Source organism: Ceratotherium simum, chromosome 21 (assembly GCF_057802395.1).
Source record: "Ceratotherium simum simum isolate JZ-2026a chromosome 21, ASM5780239v1, whole genome shotgun sequence".
Taxonomy (NCBI): domain Eukaryota; kingdom Metazoa; phylum Chordata; class Mammalia; order Perissodactyla; family Rhinocerotidae; genus Ceratotherium; species Ceratotherium simum.
Window position 1 is genome coordinate 28,957,053 of NC_141920.1, and position 8,207 is coordinate 28,965,259.

The 8,207-nt window shown below is 57.6% G+C and overlaps 1 long non-coding RNA gene across 1 annotated transcript; it reads right to left on the bottom strand.

Moving 5' to 3' along the window:
- Positions 1–546: 546 nt before the first annotated feature.
- LOC147914255 (uncharacterized) lies at positions 547–6,427 on the bottom strand. The gene is made up of 4 exons (XR_015555516.1): positions 6,292–6,427; positions 5,016–5,336; positions 1,094–1,161; positions 547–988 (listed from the first exon to the last, which is right to left on the bottom strand). It is a non-coding gene; the product is annotated as an uncharacterized LOC147914255 (long non-coding RNA).
- Positions 6,428–8,207: the final 1,780 nt, after the last annotated feature.

The window sequence follows — 8,207 nt, forward strand, 5'->3', positions numbered from 1 at the left end:
TGTTCCACACACTGTTCCAAGGGCACGTGCTAACTCATTTATCATACTTTGTCTATTCTAGGTCAGCAAGTGTTTACTTTTTAACATCCTCCAAATCAGGACGTGCCTTATAATTGTTGGCATCTCAGATTTGATGGGATACACTAGTAACCTTTAATAAAATCACTGCAGGCTCCACGAGGCCCATAGTCTTGGGAAGTCCAGGGTGCTCTCTGGTGCCCAGAGGGCAGGGCTTACTCTCTCTAGGGGGTTCCTGCTGTCACATCTCCCCCTGACCTGCTGGTTTCAACTCCCCAGGGTGTCTACGGCCACCTCCGGGCCCCTGGGGACCCTCAGGCCTTCGCCCGCTGGCTGCACCGTCTCTGCCAGGTCTGCTCTGCCTCACGTGGGAGAGTTCCCCATGCCCCCCTGCCCTGAGCCCTGGAGGTGGGGACGGCAGCAGGGGGACCCAGCCTGGACTGGAAGCAGCAGGTGTTTGGCCGCCTCGGCCACAGGGGCCCCCTATCCTTCCTCTCCACCCCCACCCTGCTGCCCTGCCCCCACGCTGTAATCTGAAACTTCTCCCCAGAAACCTGTCCAGGCCTGCAAATAGCCCAGTCGGCACCCCTTTTCTTTCAAGCCAAAGGGTATTGTGCTTCCTGACAGAGAGCTTCCCGCCCGGCCCAGGTGAATCTGGCAGCTGTCCTTGGCTGGAAGCCTGCTTTTCGCAGGATTCCTCTCCCTGTGATCTGCTGTCCCTGCCGTCGGAGTGGGGGTGGGGTAGCAGTGCTGCGGGGCCGAGAGGCAGCGGCTGAGCAGGAGGTGTGTGAGCAGAGGGACTTCCCCGTCCTTCGCGTCCGCATCCTCCGGGAAGCCGTCCCTGACCCCTCCTTCACCGCATCGCCTCTCCTGGTCCTCATCTGGCACTGAACACACGGCCCGTAATCGCTGAGGATGCTGCTGCTGATGACAAGTAGTAACCGCATTGACAAGACTGACCGCATCAGCACTGAGAGATGGAGAGGTGAAGAAAACAGACTCGAGTTAGTCGGATTGGGCTTCTCTGAGCCTCAGTTTCCTCACCTGTAAAATGGGTTTAACAGCATCTACCTACCTCGGTAGCTGCTGGGGGATGACGCAGGGTCAACATACCACCCTTGGCACTCAGAGCAAGGGCTTAACCTGCGAAGGCAATTGATGTTATTATTACTGTTGTCACCACTGCAAGGAACATTCACCAAGAGCTTACCACAGGCCGGGACCTGCACCTCCTCCTACATGATCACCCATGAATAACAGGGTGTTATGATACCCATTGAGGTTGAGGAAAGCTGAGTTTTAGCGAAGCTAAGAGATGGGCTCAAGGTACCACAGCTGGTGTGTGCAAAGCCAGCATTGCGTTGAAAATGTGGGTGACACCACAGCCTGGGCCCTGACCCAGCAGACTCTGAGCCCCCGAGGGTGGAGGGCCCGTCTCAGTCCACACTGCTGCACACACCGGCCGCAGGAGGGCGCCAGGCTCACTGGGCTCTGGCCTCAGACATCCTGGGCTCATTCCTGCTTCCCACTGAGTGGTCCTGGGCGAGTACTTCACCTTCCAGAGCTCAGGGTTGCCTTTGGAGGTGAGACAATAGCCCCCACCTCGCAGGGTCGTGGGGGGATTAAGTGAGTACGTAGATGGCCTGGCACACAGTGGGGCTGAGGCGGAAGGTAGAAGCAAGTAGGCCAGGCCTGGAGATTCTCGGGGGCAAGCACGTGTCCCCCAGATATCACCTCCTTGGCAGAAACGGTTCTCTGAAAGCTGGCAGCAGGTGAAGTTCTGTGAGTGACAGAAATTCTCAAATTGGCCTGTTTTCTCAAGTGGGGCATTTTTTCATTCCACACGGGGGCGAGAGGAATGTTCTAAGCCCAGGAGTTGCTGTGACAGGTTCGTTCATTTATGCAGACATTTCCCACCACAGGTCATGTGAGGCCACCCTGGGGGTCTTTATATCCGCTGTTTGCTCCGCCCCCATCACTGTTCCCTCATGGGTGTCTTCTTATCGTTCTAGCTAGGCTGGAGCATCTGCCCTCACAGAGCCTTCCCCAGGCGCCCTGTGGACATACTCTGTAGCCCTGTCCCCTGTGGTTTCTTCACGGCACTTTACTATCTGATGTCGAGTGTTAAATTTATTTGTCCGTTTGCTGTCTGTCTCCCCCACTAGATGTGAGCTCCTGAGAGCACGGACCGTATCTAAGGCACTCGCTTCTGTGTCCCTACCGCATACAATATACCTGGCATACAGCAGGTGCTCAATAAATGTTTGTTAAATGGATGAATGAAGTATTGTACCCTCTCATTCAACCATTTCCTGAGGCCTATGAGTTGTGGATATGCAAATAAACCAGGCATAGCCTGTGACCTCGAGGAGCGCTCGCTCGGTCTAAAGGAAGAAGAGAAAATGTGACAAATGCAAAACATAGCTGGGAAACTCATCTCCAGCTTCCGCAGGCTTCACGGAAGTGAGTGGGAGGCAGGAGGGAGGTGGGTACTGTGTGCTGAGGCCTGCTCTGTGACAGGACATCTCACACGCCACATTGGCTCAGGCCACACCACAGCCCTCCTCACAGAGTGAGCATCGGGAATTTGGAGGGGTGAAATGACTTGGTCCCAATCAAACTCACGGCAGAACCAGGATTGGAACCCGGGGGCCCGATTCTAAACTCTGAGTGCTGTTTCCTCTACCATGAGGTCCGTCCTGCCCAAGAGACAGAAGTTAAGCCCAGCCTAAGGGCACTCAAGCCCCCTCATATATAAAATATATAAATTATATGTTTTCACATATAAAAATACTTTATAAGGTATTCTATAAAGTGTATTTTTTATATGTTAAATTTTTTACAAAATAAATTTTAATAAAATATAATAATATTTTATTATTATTATTATTTTGCTCATGTAATGGCTACATCCAAGAGTATCAGCCTTCAGGTGTGGCTGGATCTAGGGTCTCAAACAACATCACCAGAATTGGCTCCATTCTCAGCTGGCCTCTCAAGTCTAGTGGCAAGATGGCTGCCTTGAGTGCCAGCCCTCTCATTCCCTCCCCACCTCCCAAAAGAACCAAGTCATGAAGGAAAAAGAAGGTCTCATTACAGGCCTTGGTGTTGGCTAATCCAGTGCCCGTTGCCATCAGCCTCCTCCCCCGATAGAGGCTGTGTAGCCAAAAATCCATCTTCCCTGCCTCTCCTATAGCTGGGGGGCACATGACACAGTGCTGGCCGATGGAGACGTAAGCCCGAGTGGGCCGGCAGGAGGAGGGGCGTTGCTCTGATAACGGGGCGCTGTGGCTGGAGCTGCCCCTCCTCACCGTGTCTTGTCTTGAGCACAAGATGATGACAGAGCATGGACCATCTTGCATCAACGAGGAAAAGGCCAAAAGTCACCCCACTAGCCCTGGCATCGCTAAGCTGGTGAACTCCTACCCCCAAACTTCTTCCTAAGAGAGAAAAATAAACCTGTATTGTTTGAGCCACTGCATTGCATTCCCTGTTATGTGCAGCTGAAAGCTCTCCTCTCTGTCCAGGCCCCAGACAGTCCCGGGGAAGGCACCACGTTGCTCTGTCCTGTTCAGGGGTCCTGTTCCCACTGCTGAGCTGACACTGGTGGCCAGCAGGGGTGGGATGTGCCAACTGCCCACTCCACCCGCCCCCTCGCCATGTAGGCTGAGAGTAGGCAGGGATGGTTCCCAGTGGAAAAGTGAGGGGCTGTCAGCAGAGGAGGAAATGATGGCTGTGTTCCCTATCCCCAGGGTCCATGGAGAAACAGACACCTTGTTCTTGGCCTAAGCTCTCTTCCATCATTTCCTGGAACGCGGAGATATTGGCTTGTTTGATCCTCCGGGGTTTTTATTGGGGCGGTGGGGGTTGGGGGGTGGGGGGATAATTCAGTGAACTGTCCAGCTAGGGGCTCTTCCTGGGAAGGGGACAAGCTGTAAAGACTGCATTAAATGCACTGTGCACGGCGTCCTTTCTGTGCCCCAGGACCGTGCCATGACCTTGCTTGCGTTCACCCTGTCACATCTGGATCCTTGCTCCCCTGAAGGAGAGGAAGAGAAACCTCGCCCTCCTCGGTGCTCTCTGCTTTCCCTGTAAGGCTTCGGAGCCAGGCAGGCCTGAGTTCAAGCCCGCCTCCCTCACGCCAGCAGGTGGGCTGCCTCAGGCTGTTACCCTGCCTCTGCACCTGCGTCTCTCATCTCATGCGGGGACAGATGGACCCTCCGTGGGGGAGGACGGCAGGAGAGAGAGTGAAGCAAGCGCCGGGCCCACGGTGGCCCTGAGGCAGCAGCAGCATGGAGCGTGCTTTCTCCGCAAACCCTTCCCCGACAGTCCCAGGATCCCAGGTGGGAAATCTGCTCCCTGAGGCAGGAACCATGGAGCGGTGACAGCCCCGCTGCCGCTCTCTCCCAGGCGCATGGCCAGGCCACGTTCCCCGGCCTCCCTTGAGGGTAGGAGCAGTCACGAGGCTCAGTTCCATTTCACCACACGCCTTCCCCTTCCGTGGGCTTCACGCACACAGGCCTGGAGACCTCGGGAGCCACGGCGGGAGGCGGAGTGTGGCTCCTGGACTCTCTGCTCGGGAGAGCCGCTCACTCGCTGGGGACACCGTGTGAGACTGTGGGTGAGTGAGAGGCAGACCTGCATGGTGTCTGGGGCATTCCGCCTTTTGGGCTGACTCTTGTTATCCACTGCCTGTTGTGTGTGGGGGGGTGGTGGCTGGAAGGGCTTGTAGGGTGGGCGATGGGTGGCCCATCAGGGAGGGCATTCCGTGTGGGTGTCGGCAAAGGCAGAAGGCCGGAGGTGGGGAGGCCTGAAGGGCCAGCGGTGACCACACTGCCTGGTGCTGAGACCAGACTCTCCTCGAGCCCTCCTCCCTCCCTTGACAGTCAGACAGCGGCCCACGACATCAAGCCTGGAGTCGGGGTAAAAGACTAACAATAACAATGACAAGGATGGTAATAATAATGGAATCATTGCCAATATTCAAGAACACTTACCACTTGCCAGGCGCTGGGCGACTGCTCCATAGACCTGACCTCACTCAATCCTCGTGATGACCCAGAAGGAAGACTGTTGTGTCGATCCCATTTTACAGACGAGGAAACAGAGGCCCGTGGGGCATCCAAGGACACTTTCCAACAGGCAGTGTCTGTGGAGGGCGGAGGGCAGCACTTCCCTGAGATCAGCTTCCTTCCTCAGCACAACCTTTCCTCGGGGTTGTGCCTTCAGTCCGCGGTGCGCCAGGCACTATTTATGGGGCTGAGGACACAGTGGGGAACAGACGAGATGAAAATCCCGGACCTTGTGGAGCTGCTAGCCTAGTGGGGAAAATGGGCAATAAACACAGACACACAAACAAGAGGCATGATGACAGGGATGAGTAACATCAAGGCAACAGGTAGGGAAGCTGTGGGGGACAAGCAGAGGAGGTGGCCCCGTGAATTTAGATGCGAGAGGAAGCCTCCCTGACACTGAGCTGAGGGCAAAAGGAGTGAGCCACACGAAGGTCTGAGGAAGGGTGTTCCTGGCAGAGGGAACAGCACGTGCAAAGTGCAAGTGCAAAGGCCCTGAGGCTGGACTGAGCTTGTTGTCTTCAGGGAACAGAAAGGAGGGCAGTGTGGCTGGAGCGGACTAAGCAGGAGAAGGAGGGGCGTGACGAGGCTGCGGGGGGGTCCAGGATGGGACAAAGGACAAATTTGTGTGGGCAGTGGTGGGAGGGGCAGAGGACTCCCCTGGAAGGACTCATCTGGGTGCCAGCTCCAGGGGTGCATGGAGGGGGTATCCATGGAGGAGAGGAGACAGGAGTCTCAGCCCAAATTTACCCCCCGACTTGACTTCTCTCATTCTTGCTCTTTCTTGGCACAAGTGGAGGCTGGGGCCTTGGGAGGGTGAGGCCCAGGCCTGAGTCCACGGGCCCCGGGAATGACGAGGCACACTCCTGCCCTCCTGGAGAGCCTGACCGGGAGCAGAGGAGAGGGAAAGAGAGCCCTGAGAGTCAGCACCCTCACAGCGCCTGCCCTGCCTCTGCTCTGCTTTGTGGCCTGGGGCTGGTCGCTACCCGTCTCCGGGCCTCCCCGTGCTCCCCTGTTTGAGGAGCGGGCTGGTCTGGCTCCACTGTTGTCCAGCTGTCGGTCCTTGGGCAGGCTATTTAACCCCCTGTGCCTCAGTTTCCTCATCTGCACAGCGAGGACGCCCGGTCCCTGGGGTTATGGTGAGGAGTAAATGGACAGTGACTGGACCTCAGTGGCTCTCCAGGAATCACTGTTATCTTACCTTCTATTGCTGTTGTTCCTGTGCTGTCAGCATTAATGCAGATCCTTTCTGAGGCACCTTCCAGCTTTCAGACTGGCCTGGATGTGGCCGTCCTGCCCCCTGGGCCGGTGTTGAGGGGCAGCGTACATCTTCCTCAGCGATGCTCTGCCTGGAGAGGGGTGGGCAGCGGGCTTGACCTCCCCTCCACGAGATGGGCCCCGTCCCCGCTTCCTGCCCCAGCCCTGCAGCTCCCCCTGCCCAGCCCCCTTCTGCAGGGACCCAAGCGTTACTGCCCTGAGAAAGGTGGTTTCCACCAGGAGGAGGAGTCAGGACCAGGAGTCATCCCTCAGGCCTAAATGACCATTGCGGGGGTGGGGGGGGTGGGGGCGGTGGGGGGGGTTTGTTTTTGAGCCTGGAGGGAGAGGAAGGGGTGGGAAGGAGCAGGGGAGGAAGTGGAGATGAGCCCCCAGCCCAGCTGCGGCCTCCAGGAGGACGGTCTTGTCAGGGCGCAGGGCACCGGGCTCCCCCACACCCCTGGCGCTTCCCTGCCCACTCCGGCTCCTGCCCCAGCCTCCCACCACTGCCCTCCCCTTTCCTGAGGGGGTGCTCCTTCTCTCCCCAAGTCCCGCCCCCGCCCCGCTGGAGAGCAGCAACTTGGGCTGGCCCCTTGATGCCCTGCTGATTAAAATGCAGAAGGGGCCTCTGTCCAGAAAACGTGACTAGGCCTAATGGCTCCCAGCCTTCTTGGCGGAGCAGCCACCGGCTGCTGGCTGCCCTCACCCCACTCTGGAAGGGACTTGCAGACAAGAGAGCAGAGCCCAGCGTGGATCACGAGCCGGGCTTCAGACTCCTGGTCCAGTGCTCGGGCAGGCAGGAAGGGTTGTGAGTAGAGGATGGGGTGGGCAGCCCCTTGGTCACTCCCTGGGCTTCAGTTTCTTCATCTGCAAAATGGGGGTGATAAGGGAAGATTTCCTGCTTAGAGGGCGCCTGGGCCACTGTGAGCACTCGGTAAATCCTCCATGAGCCCTCAGCCCTCAGACTCCCGCTGTTGCCCCGTCTCGGCTTTCCCGCTCTCTCCCTCCACCTCCGTGAAACCGCTCTCAGCAGGCACTTGAGGCCACAGTCCAGGGCGGGGCCCCTGACTGCCCTCTTCGCGGCTCCACCCCAGCACCAAGCTGTCACCAGGGGCTCAGGACGCCTGTGTCAATTCAGTTGATCTCTCTCCCATGCGGCACAGTGCCGTGTGCTTCTTTCTTATTCTGATAATACAATTACTGATGCAGGGAAAGAGGTTCTAGAAGGATACAAAGCAAAGAGTTAAAATTATGCCTGGTCCACCCACGCATGGCCCCCTCCCGCTCCTCCCCCGCTCTCTGTGCAGACGGCTCCCGGGCCGCACCCTGCACACGCTGCCCGGCAGCTCCCCTGTCCACCGCCCAGGGGGGTCCGGACGGAGCCCCGTCAGCACATGGGCCGTGCGTCAGCCTTTTCATCACTGCATAGTCAGCCACCGCGTGGCTGGGCCACCGCAGTGAGCCAGTGTCCCTACGGACCTTGGGCTGTGGCCCAGCTCCTTCTGTTTCTAACATGGATGCAGGAAAAGCGGTGCAGGGGTTTCTCTAAGATTCCTGGGCATGAGGCTGATGGATGGCATGTGCTCTTTGTGTGTGGGGTACCGTCAACTCCCGCCTCCCCAGCAGGCTGTTCTGGACTTGCACACCCTCTGCCCCCAGCCCGTGTGTGAGGGTGCCTGTCACCCCAACTCCTCCATCCTGGCAGTCCCCACCTGCTTGCCTCTCTCGTTTTCTTGCTCTGTTGGAGGTGACTAGAGGCTCGAGCATCCTCTCATGGCTGTGCTATTGGCGCTTGTCAACCACACTGGTTGAGAGCAGTGTTCGTCTCCTCTCCGTCTCAGGGGACACCGTCACAGGCACCCA